The following is a 20,302-nucleotide window of genomic DNA, read 5'->3' as shown; positions in this document are numbered from 1 at the left end:
TTTGGATTGGGTTGTTCATTTTTTTGTTATTGAGCTGCATAAGTTGCTTGTAAATTTTGGAGATTAATCCCATTATTTTCACATATGCTTCAGAGACCATCTGTCCAATGTGTATTGCTAGTTCTAATTAATTTTGCTCTTAATTTATGATCTTTACATATCTGTCATTTTGTGCAATGCCTTGTGAAGGATAGGTTTTTAAGAATTAGCAGATAAAATAAAGGTGATAAATTTTGCAGAACAAAACCGTAAGGAAACTTATGTTTGTTGAGAATGTCTTCAGTGAGTTACTTTTTATTTTTTGCCAATAACTGTGTACATTTAATTTTATTTAAGCTTCAGTTTCTCACTGTTAAATAGAGATATGGCATGCCTACTATATGGAACTATTTTAAGGGTTACATTCAACGAAATTACATAATTCCTTAGCAGAAAGTTAGTAAGAGAGTAGATGTCTAATAAATTATACTGTTATTATCATCATTACAATATAATTTTCTTTATGTATGGACCCAAGTTGCTTGGGGGAAAATAAGTGTCCCTGGGCCAATGTATATTAGTATCCCCAATTTGAGTTATGAGAAGCATAAACATATTAAAGATATTGAGATAGTCTTTGGTAAGTTCACTAAAAGCTTAGAAATATCCCACATAACACAGAATAAACTTTGGAAGACCTTGTCCTCAGAGAAGTCATCCATTGTCTTCCATTTGCTCTTCTGTATATGAAATCTATGCCACAGACACCAATATTATATTTTTTAAATTAATTTTTATAGGAGCATAATTGCTTTACAATGCTGTGTTAGTTTCTGCTAAGTCTCAGTCTGAGGAGTGCTGGTAGGCTATGACCCTCTGTTCAAGTGTCTCTCTGCTTTGCTCTCAGCACTTCTGTTGCTGCACGCTCTTCCGAGGCTCTGAAGCTCCCTTTCTGTCCCCACCAGTGAGGGGACTTCCCAGTATGCTGAAACTTTTCCTCCTTCACAGCTCCTTCCCAGGGGCACAGTTCCCTTCCAGATTCACTTTTCTCTCTCTCTCTCTCTCTCTCTCTCTCTTTTTTTTCCCTACCCAGTTATTTGGAGATTTTCTTGCCCTTTTGGAAGTCTGAGGTCTTCTGCCGGGGTTCAGTAGATGTTCTGTGAGAGTCATTCCACATGTAGATGTATTTTTTATGTATTTGTGAGAAGAAGGTGAGCTCCATATTCTACTCCTCCGCCATCTTTTTTTTTTTTTTTCTTGCGGTACGCGGGCCTCTCACCGCTGCGGCCTCTCCCGCTGCGGAGCACAGGCTCCGGACGCGCAGGCCCAGCGGCCAGGGCTCACGGGCCCAGCCGCTCCGCGGCACGCGGGATCCTCCCAGACCGGGGCACGAACCCGTGTCCCCCGCATCGGCAGGCGGACTCTCAACCACTGCGCCACCAGGGAAGCCCCTCCTCCGCCATCTTGATCCGATCTCCCTGCAGTGAGTTCTTTATATTTTACTTCTTATTGTCAAGCACATCTCTAGCACAGCACCATTTTTATTCTTAGTAATCATTGGGCTACCAAAAAGAAAATGGCATTTAAGTATGGAGATTACTGTTGCTAGGGAGATAAGAATCAAAGTGCGTTGTGACTTCTACATTCACTTATGTAGATAAATCTTAAGAAGAACAAGATTTATTGATAATGTCATTGCTTGTTCTCCTCAATGTAAATACTATAGGTATTAAAATGAGATTTAATAAACACTGCAATCAAATTATTGATTCCTTTCTTCTATGCAAAATCTTTCAACAGCTTATTGACTGGGTATATATATATATATATATATATATATATATATCCTAATATATCTATATGTCTGTCTACCTATATATTTATATCTATATATTGATATATAGATGTATATCTCCAATTAAATACATATATAATGTAGTTGAACCTTGAATAACATCGGGGTTAATCCACGTATAACTTATAGTTGGCCCTCCCTATCTGTGGTTCCTCTGCATCTGCAGATTCAACCTACCACAGACCATATAGTACTATAGTATTTACTATTGAAAAATATCTGTGTATAAGTAGAGTAGTAAAGTTCAAAACCCATGTTATTCAAGAGTCAACTGTACATATGTAATACACTTGTATGTATGCATGTATTAGTATATATACACTTATGTATATATAAGTATGCATTTTTTAACTTAAAAAATTATTTATTTATTTTTTCTTTACTAACAAATTTATTGGAGTATAATTGCTTTACAACGTTGTTAGTTTCTGCTGTATAACATAGTGAATCAACTATATGTATACATATATCCCCATATCCCCTCCCTCTTGAGCCTCCCTCCCACCCTCCCTATCCCACTCCTCTAGGTGGTCACAAAGCACCCAGCTGATCTCCCCGTGTGATGCAGTGGCTTCCCACTAGCTATCTATTTTACATTTGGTAGTGTATATGTGTCAATGGTACTCTCTCACTTCGACCCAGCTTACCTTCCCTCTCCCCGGTGCTTTGTGACCACCTAGAGGGGTGGGAGAGGGAGTATGGGAGGGAGACACAAGAGGGAGGAGATATGGGTATATATGTATATGCATAGCTGATTCACTTTGTTAAAAAGCAGAAACTAACACACCATTGTAAAGCAATTATACCCCAGTAAAAATTTTTTAAAAATCAAAAAATGACACAGACGTAGAGAATGGACTTAAGTATGCATTTTAAAATGACTGTATTGAATTGCCGTCTGTACAAATGAAAATAGCAGAAAACTGCCTATCCCAGGCCAGTGCTAAAGTGAGCAGTTAGTTTTAGGTTGATTCTTTGGGCAGGAAGAGATACAATGAGAAAGACTTCTGCATTAGATTATTATTTAAAACTTATTGAAACTTGATCTAGAAGTAGCTGCCCATTGCATTTGGTTGTCACAATTGTTCAGTGCAATTAATAAAAAACCTGTAGTCACCACTTTAGTCTTTCTATACATTTTACTCTGAAATTTCAATATCTGAGACAACAGAAATTCAAAACTAAAGAAACTGTGTTAATAAGATATATGCAACTCTTGAGAATAATTCAGAATAATTCAGCCTACTGTATTTTGTACTTTTTAAAGAGAATATTTTTATGCCCAGAAATCCTGTTTATTAAAGCATAAATGAAGTCTTATCTTTCATAGATAATGCATATACAGTGCTATATACAGTTTTAGTTATATTGTAATATGTTTTAATTCAAAAGATTAAAAAATTTTTACTATCTTTCAATGAGCACTTTTTGGTACATTATTCATTCTGACACTTTTAAAACAGTTTGCTGGTTACCAGAATTTTTTGCCAAGCTTCAAATGTTACTATCATTTTTCTCTTTGTATAGCAATGTTTCCTCTAATCAATTTATTGTACATTTTATATACATACCCAAATTGATTCAAGCTTAGGACTATGTTAGGATCTCATTATATAATTGCTAAAAGCAGTAGAACTAGATAAGATTTGCTCCTTGAGAAGTAATTAGACAATTACTTAATGTCAATGACTTAAGACAACTATTGGAGAGAGGCTGTCTTAATGAATTAATCTATATTTTTAAGAATATTTAGCAACTGTGCATTGTCTAATATTGATTTCCACTATATTCTATATTGAAATTAAACAGATTGGTAATAAAACCTTTCATTCAGTTCTACCACAAGAGATTTAATGAATAACTGGCTGTGTGCATAGCCCCCAAACTAGTTTCATTTAGCAACAAATGGCATAGTATAATAGAAGATGTTATAATTTCAGTAAAAAAGAAAACACAAGTGTGGCTGAATTCAGAAATATGTTCATCAAATATGAAAGAAAGGGGAAGCATGGTAGCTATAGATTGGTTTATGTCACTTTTATATTATTTGGCATTTCTCTTCAGAATATATTTTTGTATTTTATATAGTTGAATTACATCTACCTATTCTGTGGGCTGTCATCCATGAGTGGGTTCTTAAGGAAAAATGCCTTAATAAAATGAGTAAGATAAAAAAATGTGGACTTCAATACTTTAATATGTAGGTATGACACATTAGATTAGATGAGAAACTGTTACTTTGAACTACTTGAGAAATTATATGAACAGGATCAATTTCTATGAAGAGGTGAAAACTGAAGATGAATTACTTCTGTGACTTTTTTCCATCTATTAAAAAAGAAATTGATTTCTAGTCCCTTGGAAACATTACTAAAATGCTTCAATTTATGACATATATCTCCTTAGTGTTTCGGATGAAGAGATTTTTTCTTTGGTCCACCTTCTCTGTTTTTGTAAAATTAACTCATTCATTTATAAGATCAGTGAGTTTGTATAGATTTGATAGTCTTTACAATCTCTGTATGTTTTTGTACTTTGCATATAGCAATTCCCTAACAAATACTTCTTGAATGTATAAATAAATAAATAAAAGAATAAATATTTTCCACTTTCCAAAAGCTTTGCATTTTGGGAGGGAAAATGAAAGAATAGATAGCAATAATAAAATTGAGAGCAAGACCAGTGTCTTGCAAACAAAATACTGTCAATGGATGAAGTCAAGAGATGGCATACCACACCTGGTTGAAAGACTGAGTTAGACTTGAAAGTCTCATTCTTTTGGTTATTTTATGCATATATTATGTACTTTTCATGTAGTTCAAAATATTCTGTCAGAATACCTATTCTTTTCTTCAAAAAGAAATTATCTGGTAACTGGTAAAATGCAATAAAATTATCGTCAATCTGATACAGAAAGAATTCAATTGTAGGCACTATAAATTTGCTAAGGAACTCTAGTTTTCCTACTAAAGTATCTGTACTACCTGCTGTATTGCTTCTTTCTCAGTTCTAGTGTGCTTCATCCAAGACTAGATTTGGATAAGGAATAAGGCATAGGTTTCACTTTTATTCTTGTTTCTAGAGTTCTTCACTTTCCTTCCCAGAATCCACAGTACAAGGGCCCAGTCAAGTCTATACTGTCAGTTGCTACAGTTTTCTACAGTCAGCTTCCTTGGATTATTAAGAAATTTGTACTTCAACTCGCCATTTATGCCTTGGAGCAATCAAACCTTTTAAGTCATATTTGCTACATTTGCGTTCTTTCTACTATATAACTAGTTCAAGAGAGAATCTCAGCAAAGAAGAAACAAAGCAGCTTTGGTGACACATTTAATCAGATGAGAAGTTCTATAATGAACTTTGAAGTCAGATGATCTGGGGTTGAATTTTGGCTTTGCTACTTGATATATGTGGATGCTACACTAATCCCTTATATATGTTATAGGATATACTTCTTATAACAACCCTGACAGGTATATGATTCTTCCCCATTTAATTAATGTATTTGCAGCTTAGAGAAGTAAAGTAACATGACCAATTTTCCGTAGCTATGGAGCACACAATAAAGAGAAGCTTTAAAAAATGTCTTGTGAAGCCATATTGGTTTTGCCATTAACACAAAGCTTATCTCTTTTCTGTTGTACAATAAAATATAACTTTGGTGTTGTTTAGACAGAACTTCAATATATTACTTATTCAGGATATTAGTTGTGACATCTAAATTTCTAATTTCTACTATTTGTACTGAAACACATGAATATTTAGTTGATAAATAATAATAATTTAAAATAATATATGGTGATTAAACATGTTCATTTTCATTTAGCAATCAGAGAAGAAAAAGAAATAAAAAGAATACAAATTGGAAAATAAGTAAAACTGTCACTGTTTGCAGATGACATGATACTATACATAGAATTTCCTAAAGATGGTACCTGAAAACTACTATATCTCATCAACGAATTTGGTAAAATTGCAGGATACAAAGTGAATGCACAGAAATCTGTTGCATTTCTATACACTTAACAGTGGAATATCAGAATGAGAAATTAAAGAAACAATCCCATTTACTGTCACATCAAAAGAATAAAATACCTAGGAATAAACCTACCTAAGGAGACAACAGACCTGTACTCCAAAATCTGTAAGATGCTGATGAAGGAAATCGAAGATGACACAAACAGAAGTAAAGATATACCATGTTCTTGGATTGGAAGAATAAATACTGTGAAAATAACTATACTACCCAAGGCAATCTACAGATTCAATGCAATCTCGATCAAATTACCAATGGCATTTTTCACAGAACTAAAACAAAATCTTAAAATTTGTAGGAGACACAAAAGACTCTCAGTAGCCAAAGCCATCTTGAGAGAGAAAAATGGACATGGAGGAATCAGGCTCCCTAACTTCAGACTATACTACAAAGCTACAGTCATCAAAACATTACAGTACTGGCACAAAAACAGAAATACAGATCAACGGAACAAGATAGAAAGCTCAGAAATAAACCCACACACCTATGGTCAATTAATCTATGACAAAGGATGCAAGACTATATGATGAAGGAAAGACAGTCTCTTCAATTAACTTTTATGCAAGCAGTGTACTCATTTCAATTTACCATCCTAACACGTTATCTAAAGAACAAAATTTTATTTTACAAGTATGGAAATATATTATTTTTCTGACCTTGTTTACTGTGTCACTTAGCTCCACAAGTTATAAATACAGTTTATCTATCTACGTTTTGTAACTTAAAAGTAATCATGGAAAATATTCAACATAACATAGTGTGAAACCATTAATTACGATAACTAATCTATTATTCCAATGCTTACTGTTAGAGGCAAACAGATCTGTAATTATGCTTACTTTACATATTTATTTAAGTAATTTAACAATTTAGTTGTCTCAGAAAATAACTTCACAAAATTCAATTTTGATATATTCATCCTCTGCTCCATGAATTGACATATGTCTGAGCATGGAAGTTTGTATAAAAAAAGATGGCTTGTCATATGATATGACATATATTTGGATGTAGCCTATATAACTTATATATTAATAAACTTTCCATTGACATTAAAATTTTTTTTAAATAAGAAGTATGAAATAATGTCATTGGCAGCAACATGGATGGACCTGGAGATTATCATCCAAAGTGAAGTAAGTCAGACAGGTAAAGACATATATCATATGATATAACTTATATGTGGGATGTAAAAAAAAAATCAAAACAGATACAAATGAACTTCTTTACAAAATAGACACAGACTCACAGACTTAGATAACGATCTTATGGTTACCAGGGGAGAAGGGCGGAGGGGAGGGATATATTGGGAGTTGGGGACTGACATGTACACACTGCTATATTTAAAACAGATAGCCAACAAGGACCTACTTTATAGCACAGGGAACTCTACTTAATATTCTGTAATAATCTAAATGGGAAAAGAATTTTTAAAAGAATAGATACATGTATATATGTAAATGAAGCACTTTGCTGTGCACTTGAAACTAACACAACATTATTAATCAGCTATACTCTAACATAAAATAAATTTTTAAAAGGTATTTTACTTTATAATGTCTAATTAGCAGTGCATATTTCATTTTTATGTAATAAGTAAAACTATAACGTTTTATCTGAGTTCTTCATTTTTTAATTAAGTACTTATAAGTACAGTATTTATATCTATATTCAGAATATTTCTATTAACTTATAATTCACATGCTGTACTGTAATATTTTATAATAATGTGAATGTTGCTTATTCTGAGATAAATGACAGTGATAGTGAAATTATTCCATTAACAGAAATCAAACACAGATAGGGTAAACATTTGCATCTGCAATTTTATGTAATTCTTTCATTTTGTTTTGTTTTCATGAAGATGACAGAAAAGAAATTGTATATATAGGGATATTAGAGATTTTATGCTGCTGCTATTATCAGGAGGAAAGGAAAATGGCATTGTAGTTCTCCTATATTACAAGGAGAAAGTCCTTCAGTGGCATTTGGGGATGGTACTCAATGTATTAACTCAAATCCATATTTAAGCAATGTGTGTGTGGAATGACATGTATTGGTTAAATTAACAGTCCATTCATCTGGGAATCTCATGTGACAAAGGACTGTAAAGAACATCATTTCAAGTAGCCTAAAAAATATTTTCTCAAAGAAAACAGTTCCTCAAAGTAGGAAAAAAAAATAGAGAGACTTAGGAGCCTGAGAAACCAAGTTTTGAATTACTACTGTTGGGACTTTGGATAAATGACTTAAGCTTTCTGACATTTTCTCATCATTAAAATGTTTTGTGGAGTTTTTCAGTAAGAAGTAAAGTGTGTAAAGTCCATAGTTCAGGGACTGAGATTTAAAAGAAAGTTAGAGAATCACAGATATTAGTAAAATCCAAACACTTTCACCTACCACCCATGATTAAAGAGTAGGAGAACTTTTGTGCCATTGTTTTTTATGTAATGCTGTGTACCTTGTTTCCTGCTGTAGAATATGGTCAGGGCTTTTTTAGGCCAGCCTACTCAATAAAAATAAAGCAGAGATGTATTTACCAATATCATTCAATTATACTGTAGTTAATATCAGGCTAATGTAATAAATGATTAACATTATTTTCTTTTTAACTAGGTCAGTATTGACCAGCAAATTTACAACCTACTTCTGAGAGGAAAGTGGCATTGGAGATCTAGAACAATCTCTTGTATTTTTCTCTCCATTGGGCGATTATTCTTATTTGGGGATTATTTACCAGTTTTATTATTTTTTCTTTTAGAAACAGTATGTCAGTCTCTCGCTCCCTCTCTCTCTCTCTCTCTCTCTCTCTCTCACACACACACACACACACACACACACACACTCACACACTTTTTAACTGCCTGAAGCAAAATGAGTACATAATTGGCTTGGGTAACTCAAATGTCTTAATGTTGCACTGACTTATCTTACGCCTTGGTGCAAGGACTCAGATTCTGATCCTCAGACTCAGTCTGTATTTCTAATCCTCAGTCCTACTCCCTTTGAATCAAAAGGTCTATAACCATTAGTTGGTAGTTTATGTATAGTTTTTGTACATCTGTCTAAACTTCCCAAGATATTCCTTCTTTGTTATCCACTCACAGGGAGAGGTCAGCTAAATTCATTACCAATAGACACACAGATACCATTAAATTCTGAAACAGAATATTTCCATAAAAGTGTCATTGGAGAGAATAAGTAGAACACTTCTACTTTTGTTAATTCTGGAATAATTTATCTAATTTGTCTTTTACTTTGCTGTTAAATTTTCTGAAGTGCTTGCAGGCAGATTTTCATTCTATAATATAGTTTCCTCAAAAGCTTTCCTTAGTTGACTTTGTTTCTTTCCATCTCAAGTTGTACTTGTATTAGATTCCTATCACACATTTTACTTCTCCTCTCTTAGGTTTATTTTTTAATTGTATTGAAACTAAAAAAAAAAAGATGATTTCCAAAATTTTAATTTGTTTTCTGTAGTAATTCTTGTCACTATTATTCTTTTCCTCTGCTTCTTCAGGAAAATTATTTTTCTTTTTACTTTGTTTAGAATATTTTAATGACCCCATGATGTTGTCTTTTCCCTCAGTTTCTGTATTTTCAAATGGTGCATAAAGTTCTATTGGCCTTCCTCTTCTTTAGTGTAGTGTTTAGAGAAAATCTTTTTCTGATGTCATCTGAATGATAAAAACAGTAATTCATTAAATGAACATACTATTATTTAAGGAACAAATAAGAAGTTTTAAAAATTCTGCCAATTAGTTAGCTGCTATTTTTCTATTACTTATAAATATTATTTCTTTTGTGAAAATGGTATAGAGAGTTTAAAATAATTTTAAAAATCATATAGTATAGTTTGCAACTACAAAGGAAAATGTAAGATAAATAAAATGGGTAAGGAATTCTAAAACTTCTTAACATTCATAGTCCTTCACCAGTGTCACATCTATCTTTCTATACATCTTCACACTGTGTTCTAAAGAAAGGTGGTGATACAACATTTATTTAAAAACTGTTTACTATTGTTTCATGAAATGTTTTCCAAACAGCTGATAGCTATTCTGCAAGTTTGTTGCTAGAGCTTTCCTGATCTTACTAGAAAGTGTTACTGAAAGTTTTCAGACAATAGCCTTGATGCAAATACATGCATACTCCCACATCAAGTGCCCTCAAATGGTTGAAAGGCTGAAAAGTTGAGGAGCTCCCATATGGCTCCAGGAATAACCACCAGGTTCACACAGGAACAAGTAATTTACAACTGCACCAGGAATGTCTCCATGTAAACAGAGATTGTAAACTGCCATAGATAGTTGAATGTATTCTGATCTCAGTCACTATTTTTAAACCTGTGCATCTTGGAATTGATGAAATGTGATATTTGTATGTTGATATAAAGTTACCTAATCAAATTTATGAAGCTGGATCTATCTAGGAAGATAGTAGTCATGTTTGCTATCTTCCAGTAAATTTAACTGGAGACTTTTCCCTTTCACTAACCTGGTTAGTCTTTAGTTTTGTGGTGGGGTAAGGGCTTCACTTGGTTATATTCTCTCCATAATTTAATAATGAAGGAAAGAATACCCCTCCATGTGGCCAGAGGTTAACATAGTAATCTATATACTCAGATAGGGCCAACTTTTCTCTGCTTTCTATTATTTTATTTATTTATTTATTTTAATTTTTTTGCTGTACGCGGGCCTCTCACTGTTGTGGCCTCTCCCGTTGCGGAGCACGGGCTCCGGACGCACAGGCTCAGCAGCCATGGCTCACGGACCCAGACGCTCCGTGGCATGTGGGATCTTCCCGGACCGGGGCACGAACCCGTGTGCCCTGCATCGTCAGGCGGACCCTCAACCACTTCGCCACCAGGGAAGCCCTTCTCTGCTTTCTAAATGTTAGATGTGACTTCCCTCGTGTTGGGCCTCTTTCTACTTTTATTCAATATTTAATCTTGTACATTTCCATACTTATTTTATAATTTAAGCTAAAGTCCATGGTAAATTATTATATTAAAATAGAAATAAACAATTCAAAGGTAAAAAAGTAAAAGAGACTAGAGAAAAGTCATGTTGTTTGTCTGCTTTCATTGTTCTAACGGCATTTCCAATTTAGAATGGATTTGAAATAATTGAATAAAAGTATATATTGTGACCAGTTTTATGCCATTTTATAATGTGCATGCACATGAGTTTGTTTTTTTTTTCTCATGAAAGTGTTTTTGAGTAATTGTGTGTTATTAATGTTATACAACAAAACATTTAATATGTCGGATGCCTAGCTAGTTATACATGAATCTACTTGTAAAGTCAACAATCATTCCATGTATTTTTTTAGGGGTGGTGGGTGTGTATGAAAAGTTTGCAGATCAGGCTTGCTTAAAGTAGGGTTGTCCATTTGTTTTCTTCTTCACTTTCTGTTGGTTACTATCATTCTCATATCATGTAATAAACAATTACCCAAATGCAAACAAGTATTATACTTAATTAGAAATGTATTTTTTCATTTTATTTATAGCATCCTCAAACTGGAGACTACTGTAATTACACTGAGATTAACAACGCCAACTGATATTAGAACTGAGGTAAGTTTTATGCTTTATCTACTGATTACTGTATCAAATTCACAACATCACCAACTTCAGATTATTTTCTTTAAACAATAAGTATGACTCTAACAAGTGTAGAGCTTGGACTTTTTGTCTTCAGTAGCCATGTTTGTTTTTATTTAAATGTTACTGAAAGAAATAACTAAATTTGTTCATGGTAATACATAGGCTCTTTAGAGACTTATTTAGTAGCAGGTCTAAGAAATATGTTTCTTCTTTAAAAAGAAGTACATTAATTCAGGGGAAATAAGAGTCTTCATTTGACCTCAAAGAGACAAATGTGTGTACTTACTGACTACAGGACTTTCAGCAACTACTTCCACTCTGAACAAAATTTTTCCCATCTGCAAAATGGAAACCTAATATTTACCCCTAACTTCACACTATAATGAAAACTTCCAGAAGGCATGATCTTTCTCTGCTTTGTGTACTGATTAACCATGTACCTAGAACAACCCATCTGATGCTTATAAATTACTCAATGAAGAATGAACTTTGAGACCTAGAGGAATTTTGATTATAAAGTATCTTGCATATACCAAATGCTTAACTAGGATGATCAGTATCCCAATTTGCTTGGGACTGTCCTGGTTTTAGCACTGAAAGTCCTGCATTCCAGGAAAAAGTCTTTGGCAAATTAGTAAGGTTGTTTACCCTATTAGCTCAATACAATTTAGGTGTTGTGAAAACTGCAAAGGCACAGGTATGTTGGAGATACATTGCCTCTAACATGTCCAGTCATTTAAAATAGATCAAAGTACCATAATAACAATATCCTAAGTGGTGAAACATGATAAAAAGAGGAAAAGTATAGGAAAAAGATATAACTGATTTTATATTCTCAATCATGTTCAGCAAAATATATATTTAGAGCAAATCAGCCTACAGTACTTCCTTTGAACACCTAGTTGAATGGAAGCAGTACTGGAATTCAAACACTAATATTATCACTATTAAATAAAAAAGATCATTTTTCTGTCACAGATTTTTCGTGCTGAGTAAAATGAGCAACACTGTTAAACTCAATATACTGTATTTCTAATTTACATGTATAATAGAGTGATATTTATGTTTTAGATGAAAAGAGAAGGAACAGGGGAAGATGATGGCTACGTTGAGTTGGCAGACAAAATTGAAAAGTAGAGAATTCAATGGAATATTCAAAGGTGTGTTTCTCACACATGTGAATCAGTGCAATTCTTTTCAGCAGTTTCTTATCTCCAGTCCCCTTCTGGGATCATTTCTCTCTTGAAGAGGTTTTAATGAGTGACCTACTTTGGGATTGTTTTCATTAAAAAATAGTGTTTGCTGGTGCATTTTCCATATATCCCACATGGTTAATATCAGACTGTAACAAGAGCCTGAGGGAGCATATGTGCCCCAGAAAACTTCTGTATCAAGTCTATTTAGTTATGATAGGCTGCAATACCCAGTCTCTTTGCTCCAATGGACTTTGCAAATAAGATGAAGGCATGAGGATCAGCACAAATGCCTAGGATTCTTGGAGGAGGGCGGGGGTGGAATCATTTAATGAAGTTGTCCTCAGAAAATAGTGTTATCAGAGGGACTTCCCTGGTGGCACAGTGGTTAAGAATCCACCTGCCAATGCAGGGGACATGGGTTCAATTCCTGGCTTGGGAAGATCCCACATGCCGCCGAGAATCTAAGCCTGTGCGTCACAACTATTGAGCCTGTGCTCTAGAGCCTGTGAGCCACAACTACTGAGCCTGCGTGCCACAACTACTGAAGCCTGCATGCCTAGAGCCTGTGCTCTGTTACAAGAGAAACCACTGCAATGAGAAGCCTGCACACCGCAACAGAGTGTAGCCCCTGCTCGCCACAACTAGAGAAAGCCCTCACACAGCAACGAAGACCCAACAGAGCCAAAAATAAATAAATAAATAAATTTAAAAAGAAAGAAAGAAAGGAAATCTTGTATCAGAATTTCCTTCCATTCTGAGTGAGCTTGAGTGTGTGTGTGTGCACAGGTACTGCACAAGGTGACCAACATGGGCTTAATTTGAATGATGTTGACTGATAATTTTTTTTTTAGATTTTTGGCTATCTGAAGTGTACCAGTAAACAGTGAGGTACCATTTAGTTTGTTAATTATTTTTAGAATTTTTAAGTGTCATGGGTGTTTATGATTAAACAAAAAAAGTAATTTGGAATAATATAAGAATCCAAACATAGAGACTTTTATCACCTTTCCTCTTAGCCATGTAGCTCCTGCCTTCCTCAAAATACATCTAAAGAAGAAAAACTTAAGGCCCATTAAAATAGGAAAAAATATTAAACATGGAAATGACTTTATTATAAAAGGAACAGAATGGTAATGTTCCTGTCTCCCCCCCACACTTTTTTTTTCTTTTGGTGTAAGCTGTCTGAAATGAGGATATGCTTTGCATCATTGCCATCAATGGCCAGGGGTGCAGTTGGGCTCCCTATCCGTGGTAAAAGTGATCAAAATATTACCCCTGTAAAGGGCTTTTCTTTTGGGGGAAAAAAGATAAGAAGAATCCAGAGAAAAGAGGCTGCCTGGGGTGTGGGTTTGCAAGGAGGTTTAGCAAAGTAATTTGCAAATTTGGGGACCTGAGAATGTAATTCAGAGAGATAATTTTGCAGGACATAAGAGGAAAGAAATGTAGTGAGCTCTGCTGTCTATATCCCTTTCCTCGCTCATATTTAAAGATTAAGTTTGTTTTGAACAACATTTAGTAGGTCATAGTAGTGAATGCAAACAATTGTAAGGTATACAAGATTAGTAAGTCTCAGTTTTAGAAGTCATAAAAGATACTGAGAAGCAAGCCAACTTCCCCACTGAGTCTCCTGGGTAAGAATTGGGGATCTAAATGAGGTGGAACAAACCCTAGGGAAATGATCAAGCTGGAGAACTGAGACATTAGTCTAAGTCCTCTTTAAAGCAAACACCAAGATGGGATTAAAAGTGCAACACATGTATTTTTTTCACACCTGTGAAAGAAAACGGCACGGGAGCCAGAAGTAACTGGAAGAACCATCAGATTGCAATGTAGGTTTGATTCTGATGAAGGAAGGAAGGATAGAGAAAGGAGTGAGAAAGAGAAGTAAGGAAGGAATGAAGGTAGGTTATGTACAGTACTTAGAATCTGTACAGTATAGTTCTAAGGACAAGTTGCCAAGATCTTTGATGGGAGTGTGAGGGGAATCTGGAATCTCAGTTTATCATCGGTTGCTCAGTTGTCTAGCACCTCCCAGGAGTGGACATGCTTTAGTATCCCTATTGTGCTCATTAATTGGCAGGAGAAGCTATTGGGAAATGTGGTCTTAGCATGAACTTAGTGATGATGGATTTTTGAGAGCATAACAGATAGAGCCATTGGTCAATTAAGCTCCCTGCATTTTTTTTTTTTTTTTTTTTTTTGCGGTACGCGGGCCTCTCACTGTTGTGGCCTCTCCCGTTGCGGAGCACAGGTTCTGGACGTGCAGGCTCAGCGGCCATGTCTCACGGGCCTAGCCGCTCTGCGGCACATGGGGTCTTCCCGGACCGGGGCACGAACCTGTGTCCCTTGCATCGGCAGGCGGACTCTCAACCAGTGCGTCACCAGGGAAGCCCTGAAAGATGCATTCTTATGGGCCCTACACCGATCTCTGAATTTGAAAAATCCATGTCACAGACTGAAGAAGAAAACTAACTTTATTTCCAAGAGAAGTAAAAACTTAAGCTTGATTCAGACATATGTCCTGTCTTCATTCTTTCTTTCCTTAAAAACACTTACTGAGCATCAACTCTGAAAGTTCTGTACTAAATGCTTTGTTAATGTAGAAATTCAAGCTGCTACCTAGGAAGGGCTGTCTAGGTAATAATGGTTCAGCCAGTTGATAACTTAAGAGTCTCAGAAATCATTTACTATTTGAAGCAGTGCAAGTCCTGCTTTTAGGCATATGAGGAGGTTGATAAGTTTATATCCCTATGAAGAAGAATGGCTAGAAATAGCTAGTTACAAAATCATGGGCATGGCCAAATGAATTGTGGTTGAAGGTATTCTAAATAGCTCAATCATAAAACCAAGACAATAGTTTAATTCAGCAGTTCTCAAACATTTTTGTCTTTGGATAACTTTACACTCGGTTTTCATGGGTTATATGGATTGATATTTGCCATGCTGCAAATTAAAACAGAGAACTTTTTACAGTGCAAGAATACAAGAACACACACTCCATTAACCATCAGAATAAAAATGTCAGAGCAATCACATGTCCTGTAGCTTCTTGAAAACTCCACTGTACACTGGTGATATAGAGTGCAAAAGGCAAATAGCACATTAATATATTTATAAGTCTGAAATTGTCTTAGGGCTCCCCAGGTGTCCCTAGACTACACATGGAGAACTACTTGTCTAATTATAATGACCACAAAATACTGCTGGGGTTTAGAAGTATTCAGGTCATTGATTTCCAAGTAGTTCATGAAAGGACAGCAGATTTCAGCTTTAAGGTAGGTCCTTCCCCGGTGTGAATGGGGTTCTTAATATATTATCTGCCTTGCTTATGTTTGAACAAGGAACTGTTTGGGGTTATTCTATAGATTGACAGTTACCAACATCTACACTTGAGGGATGATAGGGCCACAGAACTGAAATTATTGTTGATAGAATTTTCCAACTGCACCTCTCTATTTGAAGCAAGTAAGGAAAAGAGAACAAGCCAAGAGTATTTGTCACAACCTGGGCACCAACCTTCTGGCAGTAAGTAGGGTAAAGTCACTGATATTCAGGTATTTTGGGGACTGCATTATCGTTCTCAGCTGAGATTGAGATTGGTAACAGAAAGTGATTTTAATAAGAATAAAACTCATATTTCTAGTGATTGCTGTTTGATTAATTAATATATTACTATTTATACTGTGAGCTTCTTCAGGGTAATAGTCACATTTATTTTGTTCAAAGAACCCAACACAGTGTCCAGCACATAGTAGATGCTTTGATTTACCAAATGTGTGAATGAATAAGTAAATGAAATGCTCACTTTGACATTAAGCAAAATGTTGTGTATACAGTGGTGAAAAAAATAGGCATGGACCTATTTTTGTTGTGAAGATTGCAGTCAAATGGGGAAAGAAGGGAATAACTAAAACTGACCTTCTCTCAACAGTTCTTGCCAACTTTTCCATCTTCGAACATGGTGTTTTCTCTGCCTGGACTGCCCTTCCCCAAAATGTGCTTCTGGTGAAAAGCTCAATGATTAGAAAATTACATGTTGAAATGATCCTATGAGTAGGTTCACCAGTCTTCTTTCAGATTGTAAGCTCCTTGAGGATAAGAGATGAAACAGTTCCATTTTTGGAAGTTCTAGTGCTCAGCACAGTGATTGGAAAACAATAAGCAATTAATATTGTTCGTTGAATGGATGAATAAATAAATACATTTCACAAAACGATAATGAGTGGGTTATTTCAAGAAATATATGTAAAGATAACAGGTCAAAGAAATGAATCAATATTTATTACATATTCCCCTGGTTTCCTCTCACCACAGACCACACCAAGTGTCTTTTATAGACCAAGGAAGAGAAAAGAAAGTCTTTCTTTTTCAGACATTTCTCTTTCAAAAGCCTAGAACCAGACATTAAAAGCCACAGACTGTATGATTCCATTTTTATGAAACTTCCAGAATAGGTAAATTAATGGAGACAGAACACAGGGTAGTTGTCACCAGGGGTTAAGGGGTTGTCACCAGGGGTTGAGAATGGAAAGTAACTGCTTAATGGGTATAGAACTTCATTTTGGGGTGATGAAATGTTTTGAAACTAGATAATGTAGTGATGATTGCAACATTATCAACATAAAAACTGCTACTGAATTGTACACTTTAAAATGTTAATAGTTAATTTTATCTTACATGAACTTTACTTCAGTTGAAAAATATTATAGGGTCCAAGGTTGAGAGTGCTGTGCAAAACTAGGTCAGGCAGTGGTTTGAGCTTTTGGATGGTTGGGGACACTTGTACTATATTTTCTGTCTCCTCTATTCCTTTATTCAATAAGTATAAGCAGAGACTCTGAACTGGGCACTGTGCTACTTTCTCAGAGGAGTGGCATGAACCCAACTGATATAGTCCTTATCCTCCTACAATTTAGAGCCCAGTCAGGATCTATACATTAAATTACTTTAATACAGTCTCATCATTATCTTTACATGATTGTACTAAATGTTACTTTAAAAAATATATGTAAAGATGTCGTTTTGGGAGAAGGTACTCTGATAAGTTCTGGTTAGTAACTGTTTGTACCAATCCTATTGGAGAGTTAAATATATTTTTCCCTTTGTAAGTACAGACTTACCTTTAACTTTTGCTTAAATTAAGAAACTTGAAGCCAAATATCTCAAATATTATAATTTAATTTAATTTTTCTCAGTATTGAACTTATTTTCATGAACGTATTAAAAAAATAATTACATTGTGATAATTTTTCCACTTCCCAATTATGAAGAAACAGTAGATAATCTAACTTGTGCTATCTGAAATCTGTAGCCTTGATTGTAATTCCAGTACTTTTAAAATATTTGAACTGTTCAGAAAAAAAAACTTGGAATTTTAAGAGAATGAAACTCAATATGGATTTATTAAGCACATATTAAGTGATAAGTATAGCCCTAGGCCCTAGGGTAGAGATTTTAAGAATAAGATTTAATCCTGTACTAGATGACTTTACAAGCTTACAATTAAGTAGGAGAAATAAGATAACCACATAAATAAATATAATAGGGAATTCAGGAAACAAAACATCTTAAAAATATGTAAGCCTGAAATACAGGCTGAAAAGAGAGAGACAGTCATTCAGTGACATGACAGATTTCATGGAAGGAGTGATGTTTGGTGGCTAGTAATAGAATTTTGAGAGGAGGTTTAGTTCAGAAGAGGCTATTACAGCAGTAGAGAACACAGTGAGGAGATGCAGTGATGAGAAAAATAAAGATGTGTATGGGGAATGAAGAGTAATTCAGAAGGCTGTTACAGTATTTTTGAAATGTAGGTCATATGTGTCCTTCCTTAATAATTTTGCCATATTTTACAATATTTTTCATGTTTGCATATACATATTTGCCATGTTTGCCATTACTTCTTTTTAAAACTTTTTCAATATTATTGCACTATACACTTTCTTGCTTAAATATATTTACTTTTGAAATGTAGTTCTTATAATGATTTTCAAAATCTCATGAATAGAATATAATTTTAAATATTTAACATAATTAAGAAAACAATGTTATTAGCTTAAAAATAGTAAATTTAGAGTAAATGACAAGCAATAATCTACAAATAATTACCAAACCTAATTTGATACTGACGAGGGTTCTTGGCCTTCACCAGTCAATAGAAATTTACTAGAGGCCATACAAGAAATTCAGGCAAGGCTTTATTGGGGCCCCTGCTGCAGCAGGGGGAAGCAAGAACAAATAACAAGCTCCCTTGCTTGCTCGCTCCCCGGGGTGGGGGCGGAGGGAGCTTGTTCCTTATATGGGGTGACGGAAGGTGTATGTCCAGGGGTCAGACCTGAGGGGTGGCTTATGTCTTTGGCCCACCCCTTACGTGGTGCTGGGCGCAGTACCCTGTTTTTGCTCCAGGCTCTTCAAAAGTGGCAGTTGAGTTTTTTTGGTCTCTTGGTATCTCTTGTCAGTAATTTTGCCCCAACTGCACGCAGGAAATTTTAGTCTCATACAGTTTATTTGTATTTTCTTGCTCGAGGAGAGGTGTGTCCATGTGCAAGCACTGCAGCATTGCAGCATTGCAGCACCGCAGCAGTGGGTCCCAGGTCCCAGCCTGTCTCACACTGATTTATAAAAATGCATATATGAACTCCAGTTCTTTATGAAAATAATAGAAGGTTTTATGGTTAGTTAGAAACAAAACGGTATTTCATAATGCTTAGTTTAGATGGGGAGTCTGGGGTTGACATGTACACACTGCTATATTTAAAATAGATAGCCAAGGAAGACCTACTGTATAGCGACAGGGAACTCTGCTCAGTATTCTGTAATAACCTAAATGGGAAAAGAATTTGAAAAAGAATAGATACATGTATACATATAACTTTTTGAATCACTTTGCTGTACACCTGAAACTAACACAACACTGTTAATGAACTATACTCCAATATAAAATAAAAATTAAAATAAAAAACAAAATGTAGATAAAATTTCTATATAAATAAAATGACTCAGTTGAAAAGGGCACAACATTTCAATTATCTCCCCTAAGAGCCTGGGATACTGAGTATTGATTTTTAATGAAAATATTTATGGACCACATTTTCCTAAAAGGGCATCTTTTCAATGATTTTTATAAGCTGATATGTCAATGTAACTGATATTAAGACAGATAGAAAGGCATTAGAGCTGTGTAGAGTATGACTGAGGGAAATATTGAGAGAGTCATCAAGGTTGGTACCTTTTTCTTGGGCTCCTTACAACCAAAGATTCAGGCCCCAGCTTGGCCCTGTCTCTCAAAATTCTCACTTTGAGGTGAGAAACAAGCTAAATCTTTGATAAAGGGGTAGGAGAGGGTAAGGGCAGGAGGGAGAAAAGAAGCTAATTCTTTGGTTTCTGGATCATTCTGATAGATGGTTTCTCAGGTTTTAAACTCAAGAGCAAACCCTAAGAGCAGAATAAGTGCTAACACAAGATCAGAATATGATACATGGAGTTAAAGCACCATATACATACATACATACATACATACATACATATATATATATATATATATCAGTATTTGCCAAAATTCTTATGTTTATTTCCCATGTTCTGCACACTCACAGATATTTGAAATAATAACTTCTATCTCTATATAT

Source organism: Globicephala melas, chromosome 17 (assembly GCF_963455315.2).
Source record: "Globicephala melas chromosome 17, mGloMel1.2, whole genome shotgun sequence".
Taxonomy (NCBI): Eukaryota; Metazoa; Chordata; class Mammalia; order Artiodactyla; family Delphinidae; genus Globicephala; species Globicephala melas.
Note: the sequence above shows the minus strand (reverse complement) of the source record.